Raw genomic sequence first — 20,478 nt, 5'->3', positions numbered from 1 at the left:
ACACCACGTTCAAACTCACCTAAATTTTGATAACCTGCCATTTTAGCAGCCGTCACCGATCTAACAACTGCACCAGACACTTGTTGTTTTATATAGATGTTGCCGACTGCAGCGTCGTATTCTACCTGTTTACATATCTCTGTATTCCAGGAAACATGCATATAACAAAAAAATGGTTCAAATGGCTCTGAGCACTATGGGACTTAACTTCAGGTCATCAGTCCCCTAGAACTTAGAGCTACTTAAACCTAACTAACCTAAGGACATCACACACATCCATGCCCGAGGCAGGATTCGAACCTGCGACCGTAGCGGTCGCGCGGCTCCAGACTCTAGCGCCTAGAACTGCTCGTGTAGATAGAGAGGTAAAAATTGACACACATGCTTGGAATGACATGGGGTTTTGTTAGAACCAAAAAAAAGACCCATATTGCTAGACGCGTGAAAGATCTCTTGCGCGCGTCGTTTGGTGATGATCGTGTGCTCAGCCGCCACTTTCGTCATGCTTGGCCTCCTAGGTCCCCAGTCCTCAGTCCGTGCGATTATTGGCTTTGGGGTTACCTGAAGCCGCAAATGTATCTTGATCGACCGATATCTCTAGGGATGCTGAAAGACAACATCCGACGCCTATGCCTCACCATAACTCCAGACATGCTGTACAGTGCTCTTCACAACATTATTCCTCGACTACAGCTATTGCTGAGGAATGATGGTGGACATATTGAGCATTTCCTTTAAAGAACATCATCTCTGCTTAGTCTTAATTTGTTATGCTAATTATTGCCATTCTGATCAGATGAAGCGCCATCTGTTGGTCATATTTTGAACTTTCGTATTTTTTTGGTTCTAATAAAACCCCATGTCATTCCAACCATGTGTGTCAATTTGTACCTCTCTATCTACATTATTCCGTGATTTATTCAGTTTTCAAATTTATACTGACTTTTTGATCACCCGGTGTATTTGATATTCAAACACTAGTCGAACTCCTGCAGCAGCCTAAATTTACTAGGGCGCTGATCTGACTTCCTCTATCACCCTAGGACTCCTAGCAGCGCTGGTGCGGTCTGCTTGGGGAAATGTTTATCTCGGTGTCAGAGGAATAACTTGCATCTCCCCAGGCACCTACCACAATACGAATTTGCGCGAAGTTCGGCCCCCTACCCTTCTCCTCCATCTCTGCCGTCCCTTATCGTTGCAACAGCAGTTCGTTTGCCCCCTGATCAGATTTGTGAATGTCCTCCCGCTTTCCGCTCGCTGCCTCTGAGGGAGTGTATTTTGGTTGCTGTAAAATCCGTCCCCTCTGCTGACGTCACGGCAGCAGCTACGCACTTCCGGTGTGTCCTCCTCCCCCACCCCGGATGCGTACCAAGGCCGCCCGTCCCCCCCCTCCTGGCCTTACTCCTACACCCCCTCCCCGCCACCACCACAGTTTTTCCGTCCGACGTCACCCAATAACATCAGCCGTGCGCTCGGCTGGAAGAATCCCGTTTCACAAGTTAGTGTGTTTGCCCCCGACGGCGGATTCAGAAGTTTCGAAAGCCGTGCCGCGTAGCGGAAATTACTGCAAAACTACTTCATCACAGGACGACAAGTATGAGCTTTGCAGTTCAGTTTTGCATCAAAAGCAGTTCATTTCCATCGAATAAGCTTACACGTCCGCTTACCTGAAGCGCTGGTAGTCGCGGAAAATCATTAATTTGCTCTTCTCGACGTCTAAAGCAACTTATAACACCAATCAAAATAGTAGCATACATTGTGCTGTCAGATCCGTAAGCAAATCTCAGTTAAGACATCGGAGAACAAAAGTGGCCATCATAGCATTTGATGCATTTTGACAATCGAAAACGACACGAAAGGAAGGAAAAAAAAAAGATGAAAAGAAAACGGGATACATCAGATGTCTGCATCACACAGCATTCATATTTAACTTATATTCTATAGCGGTGAATGAAGTAGTGTCGCCGACTACCCATGCTTTCTGCTTGCTATATTTGCTTCGTATGCATCTAAATTCAAAGTTCCGGTTTTGTAGTGCATCGAAACTTCCGATAAACCTTAGAACTTTACATGCAGCTTTAGTGTTAGTTACGAAAGGATGATACTTCTTAAATTATATCATCTCTTAGTACCAAAATAATTTATTTAAAAAAATCCACTATTGAGTGTCGGCCATTGAGATATTATCAAGCAGAAAATATCAAAACAACAAAAACAGAATATACATACCGTTTTCGAAGTGTTTTTGTGTTGCACTTGAATCTGGCTGAGTGGTCGTTGTTGCAATTGTGAATGTTATTAATAACTAATTTTTAACGATCAAAGACTTCGATGGTGTCATTCAAAAACGTTTATGTGGTTTTGAACCACAGCCAGGGTAAAACAAGATCTTTTTAAAAAAGTATTTATCTTCATTAGCATTCGCTGCATCAACGATTTTCTTTTATTTTTATATTCGAGCACGTATCATTTATTGATAAGACTATACATAATATCACTTTTATACTTCATTATTCACCACCTTACTTTAGAACATCTGCCCCTTAAACGTCCTTTTAAATGTGACAAATTTCTTCTGTTTTCTTTTTAATTTTATCTATATTGTGCAGCTTCAAACGTGACTGTACTCAATACACTCGAGATATGAATTAAGAAACGCCTTCAGTCATAATTTTTCGTGTTTTATTTAGTGTAGGATGCATTTCGGACCCTGTGGGTCCATCTTCTCTCTGTAACTATAAAACTCGATGAATGTTGAATCACAGTACAACAACCTGCAGACGCCTTTAGTCTGACAATTCATGCCTGTTAACTGATGAAGAGATTAATATACAGTAGAACAGAATGAAATACGTAAGTCGCACTAGACAAAAATCGGATTGGTTTCATGATGGAGTAAAGGTAGCAGAGAGGCAAGATATCGCTTAGTAATGGAAGGCAGACTGAAGGAAACCGACGGTACCTTCCTAGCATTTGTGGATTTAGAAAAAAAACGTTATGCTATTGAAGGTGGAATAACTAGTTGGCAAGATTGGGATTAATGTACAAAGACTGCTGAAAATCGAGAACAAGTACTATACCCAAAGATCAGGGAAGATATTTTCGTCTGATGTAGCATATAAGATTGGGGTTAAGCTTATCACCACTCTTGCTCAACTTTTGCACAGAAGAGGCGATGGAAGAAGTTGAACGCCTGCCTGTTCATTCGTCCATTTCATTTCTTCTGATTATATTTTGTTTTTAATATTGCTATAGTTATCTTCGCAATATTTACGCGTGTCTGATATACTCAGATTCGGTTAATCGATATAAGCCCTTTGAGCAACGTCTTTCATGGGACTAAGGGGAATTCGCATCTTTAGGCAGTCAGTTTTTTGTTTCGACCAAAGAGAAGCCTGTGCAGTTTAGAAGCCACGATGTAGCCTTTGTTTCAAATAGCTGTTCTGTATTCCGACTTGGAAGGAAGACTGGATTTGTCTGCGGACGATCTTTGTTCGTGTAGAGACTCTACAACGATTAAAGGTTTGGGTGAAATCATTCCATTTATTTGCTTTGGTGAAGCTTAGGCGAATTGTTCGGGTTGTTTTGGGGGAAAAATGACATCATTTATGCATCATTTGGTCGCGATTACTCTACGTTTAGGCATGTACAGCATTTATCGAGCCAGTGAACTGGAAGGTTGTAGATTGCTCAAACTTGTTTAAATGAAAGCTGAATATAATGACGAAGGTTATCTTTTTAATTCGTCGTGCGATAAATTCACCGTTACCATCCTTTTCTAAATTGTGAAAGAATAATTACTTTGTTTAAAATCGTGCACAAAGAACATAGTATTCCGATTACTCAATATAAAATTGAATTTTATGTCTGCTGCTTTGAAGACGCATATGGATTTGTAAATTAATTCATTTCGTTTGGCGCCAATGTACATACTTGTTAACCAAGTGCTTTCTGAATTATTTCGAACCAAACCAAGTCATACATTGGTACTTGTGCCACATTTCGTGGCCACCAACTTGTCGTCGTCCGATAAATTCACAGTTATCATCCTCTCCAAATTTGTGAAAGATTTATTACGGACGATGAATATTCTAATGAATAGGCAACCACATCGTTGGTTACTTGTAATTTCTCTCTGCATGCTATCAAGTCACAGACGCCGACAAGTTAAGTCGACGAATGTTAATTCGATAATCGCTACTTGCTAAATGTACTGTTGTATTACACAGCAATGATATTTACAAATTTAATGTTGGTTCTGACGGCTTACTTGTTCCTTTGAACTTAAAGCTAATGATTGTAAAAATGCGGAAATCTCCGTTCTTAATCATTTCTTAACGAATCATTATTCACTGCTTAGTACTGAATTAGTAGCTATGGAAACCCATTTTTCAGATGTGCTGGTACATGAAAGAGTTCGTTTCTGTGTGTGTGTGTGTGTGAGAGAGAGAGAGAGAGAGAGAGAGAGAGAGAGAGGGGGGGGGGGGGGGAGAGAGAGAGAGTCTCTTTATATTGAACATTATGGGGCAGGTTTACAAATTGTTTTCTGAGGCTTTAGAATTATTGTATAACATAAAGTGAAACTTCTTTGTTTAAATGTGTGAATCTGTACTTAAATTGTTGAATTACTGAGAAGATGAGGCGTCTGCATTATTTGATTCTGAAACAGCTGAGTAAAACTGAACGTACTGAGCATGCTTTCTCTTTACTTTTTCTTATCATGTCGACACTGACCCACAATATTCTAGCGCAACGCAGTCTGACAGCTCAAAAAATTGCAACCTGACTTTAAATAATTAATACAAAAGAATGGCCCTGAATAAGAAACAATCCTGACAATAACCTATACATTTCGAAATTCTTCCCGTCCATATGTGGCACAACAGCAAACCAGTGCTTAACAGTATTGGTTAATAACAGTCTTGGTTGCAATTTCAGTTTCTTTTATTTTTCAACGACGCGTTTCGCCTTATTTAGATAACCTGAAGATGCCTAAATAAGGCGAAACGCGTCGTTGAAAAATTTGAAAAGAAACTAAAATTACAACCAAGATTGTTTTTAACCAATACCCATACATTTCATTAAGCACTTACCTCACAAAAATCTTCATTATGCGAACTACTGCAATACAGTGAGCGTCAATACTGCCAGCTCAATAAAAGATTCTAACTACTAAAGCCACTAACTAGTAATAGGCATATGGTTAGCTAAGGAAAGATTTTATTGCAAAGCTTAACAACGTGACATCCAGTTCAAACACGAATATAAATCGTCATTGACATCCAGTACTAAGATACATAATCATGAATAATTTTCAAGCTCCAAGTCGGATACTTCGAGATCTTTAGCCTACGCTAACACTTCAGACCTCTACCCCCATCAGTGCTAACTACTCACATCTAACATCCATCACTGCTGGCTGTCTACCTCCAACTGCCCAACAGTACTTCCATCACTGCTGGCGACTAACTTCCAACTGCCCGACACTACTGGCGATTAACTTCCAACAACGAGTCCAACGAGCCACAGAGTCTATTACAAAGAAAGCGCAGTCAGAGATCCAATGCAAAGCGCTACACAGCGCTGCCAACGCAGAAGCAGCCCACTTACAAAAGGTTCAGATTTTAACTGTCCCTGATTATTGGTGCAGTTCACAGCATTTTATCACAACAAACACCTTTCAAAGTGAAAGAAAATTTCCGTTGAGGAATGAATCTTCAAAGAAGAACGACGTAGCGCTTAGAACACCTATTCAAAGACACGAACAGCTATCTTGGCGTATAATATAACTCAAGAGTAGACAAAGCAAAGACATTGATGCAAATTATTAGAAAGCTCAATAAGAACTTGCTTAATTTGAAATTTGGGATGATAGGATAGAGGAAGCCTGTCTATCAAGCAAGATTACACTGGATGGCCAAAGCAAGAAATATTTTTCAACTCGACTGGCATGGGCGGAAAAAGTTTTCTCAGAGAAAATAGCTCTCCTTGTATGAGATGTTGATAGGGAAATGAGGAAGAGGTTCTTGAAAGTGAACATCTGCATCATAGTGGTATACGGAAGTAAAACATGGGCCAAAGGGAATAGGGGTAAGGCGAGCGTCAGAAATAACTCTGCGTAACAGCTAGAATCAACGCTAGTTATAATTCTTCTCAACACTAATAAACGAAGAAAGAAATATTTTAATATTCTTCGGCAGGATATAAAGACTTAATACATTTAATATTTTTCTAAGCAAGTATTGCTGCAGCTTGTTTTTTAAGAGAGGATTTCAGTAAGTAGTGCAACACATTTTTTTTCTCGGTCAGTTTCGATTGAACAAATATGGAATATGTTGTGAGACATGATATGGCATTCCTGCTTCAGCCTCTTTAGTTTCATGAAGTTCCTATAAGTTCCGGGCGCTATAGCGTACTGAGCCTTCAAAATGGCGTCAGTAGCGGATGTGCGTTCCACACAGAGAGCCGTCACTGAGGTTCTTCTGGCGGGACAGCAGAGCATCGCAGATATTCACAGGCGTTTGCAGAATGTCTACTGAGACCTGGCACTGAACAAAAGCACGGTGAGTCGTTGGGCGAGGCGTCTGTCATCATCGCAAAAATGTCGCGCAAACCTGTCCAATCTTCCGCACATTGCTCCTGAAATGTGTCCATCGCCACAAAAATGCAAACGAACTTTTCCTTCTGTATGACAACGCGAGGCCTCACACCAGTTTGTACACCCGAGAGGATTTCGCAAAGCTCCACAGGACTGGTCTTCCTCGCCAGTCGTACAGCCCGGATCCCGCGCCTTCCGACTTCTGTTCAAATGGTTCAAATGGCTCTGAGCACTATGGGACTTAACATCTGAGGTCATCAGTCCCCTGGACGTAGAACTACAGAGCGCACGAAATGTGTTACCATTTTGTTTTTGAATATAAACTTTATTGTCAATACAATCTGAAAGGAACATATACTACAATGAAGAGCCGTCCATGGAGATTTGTTCTAAATCAGCACATGCGCAATATGTCCACCATTTCGTTTCTAACTTCCTTCAAACGAACACTGACGTTAGTGATTACCCTATGGCACATGTCTTCCGTAATTTCACTGCAAGCTTGAAAAATAAGTCTTATGAGCTCCATTAAATCACGTGGACGTTTCAGGAAAATGTTTTACTTTAGGTACCCCCAAAGAAAAAAAGTCACATGGATTGAGGTCTGGACTATTGAGGGGCCAATTTTGTCCGTCATTGAAGCAACCTGGAAACCTGAGTGAAATGATCCGCATGTCGAAATGCTCGTGTAAAAACTCCAGCACAGTGTTTGCAGTATGTGGCCTTGCTCCATCTTGCATGAACCACCGCGTGTTGTGTTGAAAGGCAAGGCAGTAGCAAGAGGCTGTGGAATGAAGCTATTGAGAAGCATGCTCAAATAACGCTCGCTGTTCACAGTTTCTTCAAAGAAAAAGGGTCCAATAAGACCGTGACTGGAAATTGCCGCCCACGCTGTAATCCTCGGAGCATTGTGTTGTCGTTCATGTAGCACTTGTGGGTTTTCAGTGGCCCAAAAGCGTAAATTTTTTTTTTTAACCACACCGCCTAAATGAAAATGCGCCTCGTCTGAAAACCAAACGTTGTTGAGAGTTTCCTCCCCTATCCTCCGCCCACTGAGCAAACAGTAGTCTCTGCTGCTTGTGTTCTTCAGTGAGCTTCTGTGCACAGGTCATCTTGTATGGGTAAATATGGGGGTCAGTTTTAAGAATGCGTTGAACGGAGCGTGTGGATATTCCCAGTTGCACTGCTGCCTTTCTACACGATTTCCCGGGACTTCTCTGTACAGCAACTCGTACCGCTTCAATATTCCCCGGCGAAGAAACAGGCTTAGGCCGAGGTCGCTTCGCTTCCAATACTGTTCCTTCCTGTACAAATTTATCGTACAACCAGTGGATGGTCTTCTTGGAAGGGACCCATCGTGTGTTAAACTGTTGTCGAAAACGCCTCTGAGTCACAACAAGGCTTTTCGTTTTATGAAAAAGTAACACAACTGCCGATCGTTGCTGTGTCGTGAGTCTTCCATTGTCAGCCATTGCTGGTTACTAGTCCCCTAGCGGCAGCATCGTGAATTACACGTCTTTTCGTAAATCATTTGTTTTTACAAGCTTTGCTGGTACTGCTTAGAGATCCCAGCGGGATATCTAATGTGCGTCGTAAATTGTGAAAGAAACAATTAATTGGTAACACATTTCGCGCGCCACCCTGTACTAAAACCTAAGGACATCACACACATCCATGCCCGAGGCAGGATTCGAATCTGCGAACGTAGTAGCAGCGCGGTTCCGGACTGAAGCGCCTAGAACCGCTCGGCCACAGCGGCGGGCTCCGACTTCTGTCTGTTTGATCCCATGAGGGGTGCACTTCGGAAGACGCAGTATGTGTATGATGGAGAAGTTATTGATGCATCAAGACGTGACCGACGCAGACTAATAGAGTGGTAACCATGCGGGCATACAGGCCTTCTCTGTGCAGTGGCGTAAGGCCGTCGCATAGAATAGAGATTACATTGGCTAAAAGAGTTTGGGGTAATAAGGTGTACAGGAATACTGAATAAAACCAGTCTGCTTCCAGAAAAATATGTGTTGCATTATTCGTTGAAAACCTCTCGTGCAACGTTCAATTAAAATATTGAAACAAATATTGTGTTATTGGTTTTCTTACATTAAAATACGCTGTCATTCTGCTTGCAGGTACCGTGCCTTCCTCCGAATCTGCTTAATTTCCGTTGCTGTGGTAAGTTAACCACTTTAACTTTGTTACAGCCTTGAACTATAAATATCTTAGTATCAGTTTATCACTGAAGAAAATAATAGAAAATAACGACGCAATTTGTGATTACGTAGAAAATTTCAGTTTAGTGTAATATCATACTGAAGACTTCAGTGTGTCGATTTTTGCCTATTAGCCTAACCTCCCTACTCGTTGTGAATATGATTCCTCCTTATTTGTTAGTTCTTGAACATGTATAGCATTTACATTGTATCTAAAACGAACAATTCAACAAAAATTAAATCTGTCCAAAATGATCTGACACTGATTTTATTCCTGGCGTATAAACGATGTCAGCGGAATAACTACGGTGCCAGCAAGAAAAAATTTGCATTCGGCCAGTCAACTCTGAGCAGCCGGTGTTCAGCAGTAAACATGCGGCCATGATGTGTCAACATTGTTGTGTCACAAATCGCACTGGAGCAACGTGTGTAAATCAAGCGTTTCAAGACATTCTGCAGAGCGATTTGAAGGAGAGGAAAGCTTGCGCAAAGTTTGTCCCGCACACTTTGACGCCCGAACAAAGACGACAACGTATGAACGAACGTCTGCCGCGACTTGGTTTAAATGCAAAACGCAGACAGTTCTGCCAATGCGACGCGAGAGTAGAGTAACATCCCAAAGAAGGACCTCTCTCACATTTTCAAATTGTTGAATGTTCTGTGTGTTGTTAATCCACTTTTTGAACTGGTGAGACGTGCAGTTGTGTCTAGTGCATGTGGAGTCACAATGAGTACAGGGAGCAACAATAAAACGTACGGCACAAGTTGCAGAATACCTTCGTCACACGTAAACGAAGAAATTGTGTTATATGAACATGGGTCTGGAAATGTTTTGTTTCCATGTTACGACTCGTTTTCTCTAAATTATTAGTCATGGGAAACACACACGAACAAAACGCACCAGCGTACCTCATGCAACTCTTCCTCACACAAGATGCTGAATGTGCCCCTACGTGGCTATTGATACATGCATCAACCCGCCGACGTCGCAATGAATCTCGTACGCGCTGATATATCCCTGTAGTATCGCCTCTTCCCGATGTTATTCAATCTGTATATTGAGCAAGCAGTAAAGGAAGCAAAAGAAAAATTCGGAGTAGGTATTAAAACTCATGGAGAAGCAGCAAAAACTTTGAGGTTCGCCGATGACATTGTAATTCTGTCAGAGACAGCAAAGGACTTGGAAGAGCAGTTGAACGGAATGGGCAGTGTCTTGAAAGGAGGATATAAAATGAACATCAACAAAAGCAAAACGAGGATAATGGAATGTAGTCAAATTAAATCGGGTGATGCTGAGGGAATTAGATTAGGAAATGAGACACTTAAAGTAGTAAAGGAGTTTTGCTATTTAGGGAGTAAAATAACTGATGATGGTCGAAGTAGAGAGGATATAAAATGTAGACTGGCAATGGCAAGGAAATCGTTTCTGAAGAAGAGAAATTTGTTAACGTCGAGTATAGACTTAAGTGTCAGGAAGTCGTTTCTGAAAGTATTTGTATGGAGTGTAGCCATGTATGGAAGTGAAACATGGACGATAACTAGTTTGGACAAGAAAAGAATAGAAGCTTTTGAAATGTGGTGCTACAGAAGAATGCTGAAGATTAGATGGGTAGATCACATAACTAATGAGGAGGTGTTGAATAGGATTGGGGAGAAGAGAAGTTTGTGGCACAACTTGACTAGAAGAAGGGATCGGTTGGTAGAACATGTTTTGATGCATCAAGGGATCACAAATTTAGCATTGGAGGGCAGCGTGGAGGGTAAAAACAGTAGAGGGAGACCAAGAGATGAATACACTTAGCATATTCAGAAGGATGTAGGTTGCAGTAGGTACTGGGAGATGAAGAAGCTTGCACAGGATAGAGTAGCATGGAGAGCTGCATCAAACCAGTCTCAGGACTGAAGACCACAACAACAACAACATCGCGTATGATTTCGCAGTCTTCCATAATGCGGACACGAAGACTGAACATCTTGTGTTCCATACACAGGAGTCTCCAAATACCCCCACAAATTTAAGTCCTGTGGGTTTAGGTCCGGACGGCGAGGAGGCCAGGCAAGTGGTCCACCTCCACCTATCCGTCTGTCACCGAATCTGTTATTGCCTCCTGGGATACATCAGCGGATCCCAGATTGACTACGAAGGCGGGTTGGCACGTGTCTCAAAGCCCACGAAAGGCATTTGAACATCTCTAGAGAGAAAGAGTTACATATGGTATTCTGGTGCATTCTTCTCGTGAGTGTTTCCCACGATTGATGAGTTGGAGAAAACGAGTTGTAAAATGGAAACAAAGCGTTTCCAGACCCAAGTCTATATAATATATAATTTCTCCGTCTACGTGTGAGGAACATGTCCTGGAATTTGTGCCGTACATACAGAATCCGCCAGAAAAATGTATACACTCTTTCTCAGGCTCTATCGAGATATCGATACTGTCGTTCGTTTTGAGTTAAGAGTGTGTTGTGGTATGGTCTTTGGCCCAACAGATGTTAGTACTTTCATGTCGGTATTGAGAAAACAAGATGGCTGGAGAACGCTTGACATTCGAGCAATGAAAATATATTGTGAAGTGGTTTTTCAGGTTTGATAATGCCCGAAGGGCAACGTCAGTGGCGGCGAGAGTAGGAAAGACAACCGCAGACCTGCCTAATAATTAAACGCATCATTGACGAGTTTCAATTGCCTGGAACTATTTGTGATATTCACAAACGAATATCGGGAAAGCAGCTTACAGCTACAAGTCCTGCTTCGTCGGCTCTCGTGTTAGAAACGTTTGTTAATGACATCTTGGGTTGTCGGGTGTTCTGCCGGATATCAGCGTCGTACTTGCACGATATTTCGGTCACGTAGCTCGAGACCTTCATCAGGTGCGACCTGAGACTGCTCCTCGAGTGGACCTGGTCCAGTATTTATGCCTATGGCCTTCCCCCTCCACCAACGGCTGCAGGCGCTTCCTCTGTGGTCCGCGCCCATTTAAACCCACATGCTTCTTTAGGTATGTAGATGACACCTTCGTGATCTGGCCACATGGGATGGACAGGCTCAATGAGTTTCTTGAACATCTTAACTCATGCCACCCTAATATCAAGTTCACCATGGAACTGGAGAAGAATGGCCAGCTGTCATTTCTGGATGTACTAGTCCACAGGAAAGCAGATGGATCAATTGGCCACAGTGTGTACCGAAAACGTACACACACTGATTTATATCTGCAGGTCAGCAGTTGTCACCACCCTGCACAGAAGAATGGGGTTCTGAAGACTTTGGTCCACAGAGCACGTGCCCTATCAGACCAAGAGAATCTACCCATAGAGATAGAACGTCTCAAAACAGTTTTCTCCAAGAATGGATACATGGACAGACAAATTGAGAGGGCACTCCGACCAGCCACTATACCACAGGTTCCTGAAGAAGACCAAGATGAAGCAAGGAAGGTGGCATATCTGCCCTATGCTGGCTCTATTTCTGCCAGAATCAGTAGGATCCTGCGTAAACACAATATCAAGTGTGTTTTCTGTCCATCCAACAAGATCGGGGGACTGCTGGGGAGTGTCAAAGACGACCTGGGGTTACGAAAACCAGGGATTTACAATATACCTTGTCAATGTGGCATGTCCTACATTGGCCAGACGACAAGAACTGTGGAGATCAGGTGCAAAGAACATCAGAGGCACACTAGATTAAGACAGGTGACTAAGTCAGCCATTGCCAAACACTGTCTAGAACTAGATCATGCCATGAAGTATGAGGATACCAAGATTCTAGCACAAACACCCAGATTTTGGGACAGTGTTATAAGAGAATCGATTGAGATTAAAATGGCTGACGATCTTATGAATCGTGACACATGGTACCAGCTAAGCAGAGCCTGGGATCCGGCTCTGGAATTGTTAAAGGAGCAACGGGGCCAGCTGCCACACTACACAAACAGAAGAACCAGAGACATGGAGATGGTAAACGAGCCCCTGACGGACTGCCAGGAACACCAGACCGAAGATGGAACACCCAGAAGTGGGACTGGTGGGCGCGGACCGCAGAGGGAACATCCAGAGCCGCAGCAGACAAAAAACGGAGCGGCAACGCTCCAACAGGTCGTGGTGAGCGGGCGCGGACCGCAGGGGGAACGCCTGGTACCCCAGACCGTAGATGAAACCCCCAGGAGCGGGTTTGGTGGGCGCGGACCGCAGAGGGAACACCTAGAACCGCAGCGGACGGAAAACGGAGCAGCAACGCTCCAGCAGGTCATTGGGAATGGGCACGGACCACGTCCAGCACGAACGCTGGTCCAACTGAGGCGCCAGGTGGAAATGGCATGGCAAGCCGTTCCACAGGACTACGTCCAGCATCTCTACGATCGTCTCCATGGGAGAATAGCAGCCTGCATTGCTGCGAAAGGTGGATACACACTGTACTAGTGCCGACATTGTGCATGCTCTGTTGCCTGTGTCTATGTGCCTGTGGTTCTGTCAGTGTGATCATGTGATGTATCTGACCCCAGGAATGTGTCAACAAAGTTTCCCCTTCCTGGGACAATGAATTCACGGTGTTCTTATTTCAATTTCCAGGAGTGTATATAGCCCCTCTATCGAATGCACTAGAAAGCAACAGAATCGACAATAAAAGTTCCACACACATAAATTGCCGGATGACGTCATCATTGGAAAATCGCCCTTCGTAAGGTACATATTGGCCTGTCGCTTTCACAGTAGGAATTTGTTACTTGATTGCTTTTTATTACGGTAAAAGTAAATGTAGCTCAAGATATCTTTAGTGCGCCATCCCTGAGGTTTTTCTGTATCCGCCAGTGCATACCCCATGAGCGTGTAGGGTTTTTCTGCACGGGTAAATCCCATCATCCAGTCACAACCCACTGCTTGGGTCACATACAGACTAGCAAGACGCAGTGCACTCAAGGGACACACCAGCACACTGTATATAAACATAACATCATACTTAGTAATTACGCAGTTGAATGGCGCAAACAAGTGTCGACCTGGAAACTTTTCAATATACGATATCTCGTAAACTACTTGCACTATAATACTGAAGAAAACACCACTGTCTTTCTCATTTATCCTAATTTTAGTTTGTTAACCTCAGCAGGCATTGTTCAATTTAAAATAAGTGGAAGCGGCACTATAGTGACTGTGCACGTTACCGCAAAGCTTCATCCAGGAGAGAATGAGGAAACTTTGCAAGATATAAAACAAAAGGACAGTCTACCTAAATTAAATAGTGTGAGTGACGGTGTAGCCAAGAAGTGTCCTAATCTCGTTATTTTACTCTGAATGACCTCACATGATTAATTCCACGTGTGGGATTTTGATATAAAAAGAATGAAATTATATTTACTGTCTAATTCAAAATAAATGATGCTGCACTGTATACTCACCCTGTACCTTTACTCAAGCGTGCTAAAAGCAGGATTAAGATAATTAAATAAGCATCGTTCTCTGAACTAAATATAATTACCACAAGCATATAATATGTGTGCACCCAGAAACGCACTCAGTCACTCGAAATACACTGACGTGCGCAACCCGCGCAGTTAGCGTAATATCGTAGCTAAACAGCTATGAAATTCGAGTACCTCGGGGGCTCCGGCTGTTGACCAGTCAGGACAACGCACATTTATGATAGGTTCGAATACACGCTGAATGAGTGCTGTTAGCAAATCTGCCCACTTCTGAATTTGAATCATTTATTACGTGCGAAATCAGAATGTGCGGGAAATGGCAAATTAATTTATTGATTGGGCGCGTGAGTGACTACTATTTTACTATTACAAATTAACAGAAATATTGTAGAGAGAAGGAGAGAGATAGATGTGCAGCAAACAGCATATTTTCCTGTTAGTACTGCTGTTACATTTCGTGACAATATTGTCCATCTGAGACAGCACAGCAACTGGAACAACATTTTGGTTTAAATTGATTTAGCTACTGAGAACCACATAATAGAACTTACATGTTATTTTTTTCTCCTTTCTTTCCTTCCAGTAATTTTTCGTTCTTTCCCTATCCACATCTACATCATACTCTGCAAGCCACCAAATGGTGTGTGGCGGAGGGTACTTTTTGTACCACTAAACCCTGTTCCACTATCGAAAAGCGCGTGGGAAGAATGATTGTCGGTAAGCCTTTGTATTGGCTCTAATTTCTCGAATTTTCTCCTCGTGGTCATTACGCGATACTTACGTGAGGGAAGTAATATGTTGTCCGACTCTTCGCGGAAAGCGCTCTCTCAAAATTTCAATAGTAAATCTCTCCGTGATACACAACGCCTCTCTTGTAACGTCTACAAATGTAGTTTGTTAAGCATCTCCGTAACGCCGACCAAACGATCCCGTGACGAAACGTGCCGCTCTTCGCTGGATCTTCTCTATATCTTCTATCAGTCCTATCTGGTAGGGATCCCAGATAGATCAAAAATACTCAAGAATCAGTCGAACAAGTGCCTTATAAGCCACTTCCTTCTTGGATGACTTACATTTCCTTAAGATTATTCCTATGAATCTGAGTCTAGCATCTGCTTTTCCCACTTATTTGTTTTATGTTGCCATTCCGATTAAGATCGCTCTGGATAAATTTTACGGCACAAAACTGTTTCCAGCGGTTTGTCATCGATAGTGTAGATGTACAGTAGTGTATTTCGTTTCCTATGTACACACAGTATGTTACGTTTGTTTTACGTTCAGGGTCAACTGCCGAACCCTGCGCCATTCATCAATTCTCTGGAGATAATTCAGCAAGTCGTTAATATCTTCTGGCGTTGCTACTTTGTTGTAGATAAGCGCATCATCTGCGAACAGCCTTAGAGAGCACCCGATGCTTTCTATTGGATCATTCGTATACACTGAAAACACTAACCGTCCTATCACACTTCCTTGGGGTCGTCCGGAAATTGCCTCTGTATCTGCCAGCTTTTTCCCTTAAGAGCGACGTGTTGAGTTCCGTCTGCAAGGAAGTCTTGAATCAAGTTGCATATCTGTTCCGATACTTTATAAGCTCGTATTTTTTTCACTAAACGGTGGAGCAAGGCGGTGTCAAATGCCTTCCTGAAGTCAAGGAACACGGCATTAACCTGAGCGTCATTGTCTACGGAGGCACAGAGCGAGCGGGGTATCGCAGGATCTCTGTTTGTGGAATACATGCTGATTTTTATTGAGGATTTTGGTTGTCCAAGAACGTTATAATGCTTGTTCTGCTTTCTTCTGTCCATATTTCACCTGTATTTGTTTTCTCCTGGAAGTCCTTGAAACCTTTTACGCTTGCTCTGAACCTTTCTCTTCCTCGTATTTCTTCTTCCAGTATTTCCATTTCCCTCAGGTCTGCTTTAACTTCTTTTATCCATGTCACTGATGTTTTGTGATTTCTGTCAAAGAAGTTAAAAATTCTTTTTGCTATCATGTTTTCATCTAGTCTTTTTAGGTGTTCATGGAATGCAACTCTTCTCTTCCTCGCCGTCTCTGACATTTGCGCTATTTTTTCATAAACTTCCTTGTTATTTCTTAATTTCCATTTGCGATACTCGTATTTTGGTGCCAAAATTGTCCTGATTATTTTCCTTTCGTTTTTTTTCTCTTTTACCTGATTGTTTGACTGTATTAAACGAAAAACATTATGATGCATAAAGGTATTCTGGTTTAATGACAGTACATTTGTAGCACACAACGGAACAGCAGTGGGGACAATCCATCTCCCTGCCTTATGCCAGAAACAGCATTTTGTTTTAAAGAGAAAACAATAAGCAGAAGTAGAAGCACAACACACCGGTTACAGCTTACTCAATGGTAATCACAGTGTTTCTGCAGTTCAGTCTGATGCTGTCCACTTTTTCATTTAAAGATTTTATCAGTGTTCTCATACACGGAAGTTACCCAACCAGTCGTTCCCTCACGACCACGACCCGCTCTATCGTCATCGAAGCTATCACTCGACTGTTCAGTTTTGGTAGTCGAAACCACCAAAGTTACACTAACACATTTATATACCGAGCGAGGTGGCGCAGTGGTTAGCACACTGGACTCGCATTCGGAATAAAAAAATAAAAGGAGAAAAACATTTTCATATGCTCTGTCATGTCTCTGCCGAAATCATGATAAATTTGTAACAGCTCTATCCGTTACGTAGTGTTGACCATTCATCAGAACTGAGGAAACCAGTGTTACAGTAACTACGCAACTCTCTTCTGAGTTTCTCTGAGCTCCGTTCTCTCGCAGTTAAAACCACATCAACACTGTCCCTATTGCCAATGTGATGAATGAAATTACGGTTGCACTAGAATCTGCTTAAAATTTTCGATCAAGAGGATGCGAGGTGATCGCACTTTATTCACAACCCACCTGTAGTGTGTGGAGGGGAAGTAGTATTTCATGCGACTGTTCTTAGACCATACTTAACGAAGATTCATCGGATCCATAGCGCATTGGTGTGAAAATTGTTTCAAAGTTTCCGGACGTAATGAAAAGATATGTAAAATTTATTTTAGTTTACTTGATATATTAATTACTAGATAGACCTGAATGAAGACAAAAATTAGTGCACGTAATTTAAGATTCATTACTGGTTAGAAATAGCTTTTTAAAATTTTCGCATGTACGTAAGTAAAATAAATTTAGGCTACCACTTTCGCTCTTTTACATCACAGTACCAGTCATGTTACAGTTCACGTAATGTTTTCAGTTTTTTCTAAAGGACATTTGTATTTCCAAAGCCCTTTTTTCTCCGAAAACAGACCAGAGACGCTCCTTTATAAGAATTCCCCGACCACTCGCTGATCTGCGTAAAATCGAAAATACCACTACCGTGATTAATTTTCTGTGAGTCCGCTGCTTCTCTCTGTTGCACTTTACGTGTTCCGTCACAATGTTGATAGAACGCAACTGCATCGTCTATTCAAACATCTAGGCGTAACGATGCAAAACGGTATGAAATGGAACGATCGTGTAAGGACTGTAGTGGAGAAAGCGAATGGTCTACTTCGGTTTGCTGAGATAGTGTGGTTCATCTTTAAAAGAGACCACATACAGAACACTAGTGCCACGCATCTCGAGTACTGCTCGAGTATTGGGGATCTCTAATATTGTATATCGAATTAAAGGAATACATCGAAGCAGTTCAGAGGCGGGCAGCTAGATTTGTAACCGGTTGGTTAGATCGACATGCAGGTATTACGAAGATGTTTCGGGAACTCAGAGGGGAGGCGACATTCCTTTCGAGGAATGCTATTGAGAAACTTTAGAGAACTGGTGTCTGAAGCTGACAACAGAACGATCCTACTGCCGACCACGTACATTTCACGTAAGGACCACAAACATAAGCGAAATTAGGGCCCGTACGGAGGCGAATAGATAGTGGGTTTTCCCTAGCCCTGTTTGTGAGTGGAACAGGTTGGAAAATGACTAGTACAAGTGAAACCCACTCACTGCCACGCACCAAGTGGTGGCCTGCGGATTAGGGAGCATTATGTATGTAGACGTAGATGAAAAGCACTTTTCAACAATCCATGCCCTTGCAGTTACATATCAAGGAAAAAAATAATAATTTAAGAATTTTATAATATTTTACGATACACACTCGTAACACATTTCCATTACGTAACAAAATAGGTTAGAAGAAAGTAAGACAGAAAAAAATTACTTAGCCGTGTATCGGCTCCTATCATTACGAGTTTTTCCCATATCGTATCTTGACTTCGTCACGTTGCAACATGTGCTACGGTGACCTGACTACGATGAGCCGACAGAGCAGTGGGCACCAGCCTGTGCCACTGTCTCTGAACGAAATAGGATATTAGATATACCTCCCCCTCCCCGTCCCCCCCAAACGTCATCAACATTAGCACCTAACTAAGCTTCAGAATGAAAAGGTATCTGAAGATATAAATAAAAGGTAGACGGCATTTAATTTTTGTAAGTGTATTATTAAACCACGAATTAATGAGTCTGTTAGACAATTCATACTACTTATATCTAAAGAACTTTTTCTACAGAATAGTGAAACAATTCTCAGTGCATCGCGAGTGCTACGTACAACTCTTCCTCAGGAAAGATGCTCAACAACCCACATTGAGAATATACACATGTTGTTAAACGTGCTGCCTTCCCTCCACTCCTCTCCCTAGGGACACATGCTTCGCCTACACCATGCACGCATTTAAATTCAGCAAAGGTTAAAATGTGTGCCCTATACTTACTGTTGGTAAATAAGTTGATTGTGGGAATCCTTATTTCTAATCTGACAGAAATTGGAGGACATCAGGCTGTCGGTTCTTTGTGTCTGACCATTGACACTAATAATTATGACAATAATATTGTGTAAGTGCTCCAGCAGTATAGTATCCATAAGATAGTTAGTGTTGCCTTGTGAAATAGTTCGTTTATTGTTGTGAAGGGAATAATGTAGCAATTTATGGTGTCTTGTGGAAGCTAACTACAACTCGGGGAAAGCATTTTCATGAGATATTTAAGCATGTATGACATACACTATGTCATTAAAAGTATCCGGAGACCTGGCTCGAAAGTCTTACAAGTTCGTGGCGCCCTCCATCGGTAATGCAGGAATTCAGTATGGTTTTGGCCCTCCCTTAGCTTTGATGACAGCTTCCACTCTCGCAGACATTCGCTAAATCAGGTGCTAGAACATTACTTGGGGAATGGCAGCCCATTCTTCACGCATTGCTGCACTGAGGAGAAGTATCGACGTCGTTCGGTAAGGCCTGGCACGAAAGCGGCGTTCCAAAACATCCCAAAGGTGTTCTATAGGATTCACGTCAGGGTTCTATGCAGGCCAGTCCATTACAGCGATGTTATTGTTGTGTAACCGCTCCTCCACAGGCTGTGCATTATTAACAGGTGCTCGATCGTGTTCATAGATGCAATCGCCATCCCCGAATTTCTCTTCAACAGTGGGAAGCAAGAAGGGGCTTACAACATCAAATGGTTCAAATGGCTCTGAGCACTATGGGACTTAACATCTATGGTCATCAGTCCCCTAGAACTTAGAACTACTTAAACCTAACTAACCTAAGGACGTCACACAACACCCAGTCATCACGAGGCAGAGAAAATCCCTGACCCCGCCGGGAATCGACCCCGGGAACCCGGGCGCGGGAAGCGAGAACGCAACCGCACGACCACGAGCTGCGGACCTTACAACATCAGTGTAGGCCTGTGCTCTGATAGTGTCACGCAAAATAACAAGGGGGGCAAGCACCCTCCATGAAAAACACGACCACACCATAACACCACAGCCTCCGAATTTTACTGTCGGCATTACACTCGCTGGCAGATGACGTTCACCCGGCATTCGCCATAGCCACACCGCGCCATAGGATCGTCACATTGTGTACCGCGATTCCACACAACGTTTTTCCACTGTTAAATCGTCCAATGTTTACGGTCCTTACACCAAGCGAGGCGTCGTTTGGCATTTACCGGCGTGATGTGTGGCTTGAGCAACCTCTCGACCACGAATTCCAAGTTTTCTCACCTCCCACCTGACTGTCATAGTACTTGCAGTGGATCCTGATGCAGTTTGGAATTCCTGTGTGAGGGTCTGGATAGATGTCTGCCTATCACACATTTCGACCCCTCTTCAACAGTCGGCAGCCTCTACCAGTCAACAGACGAGGTCGGTCTGTACGCTTTTGTGCTGTACGTGTCCCTT

This window comes from Schistocerca serialis, chromosome 4 (genome assembly GCF_023864345.2).
Source record: "Schistocerca serialis cubense isolate TAMUIC-IGC-003099 chromosome 4, iqSchSeri2.2, whole genome shotgun sequence".
NCBI lineage: Eukaryota > Metazoa > Arthropoda > Insecta > Orthoptera > Acrididae > Schistocerca > Schistocerca serialis.
Note: the sequence above shows the minus strand (reverse complement) of the source record.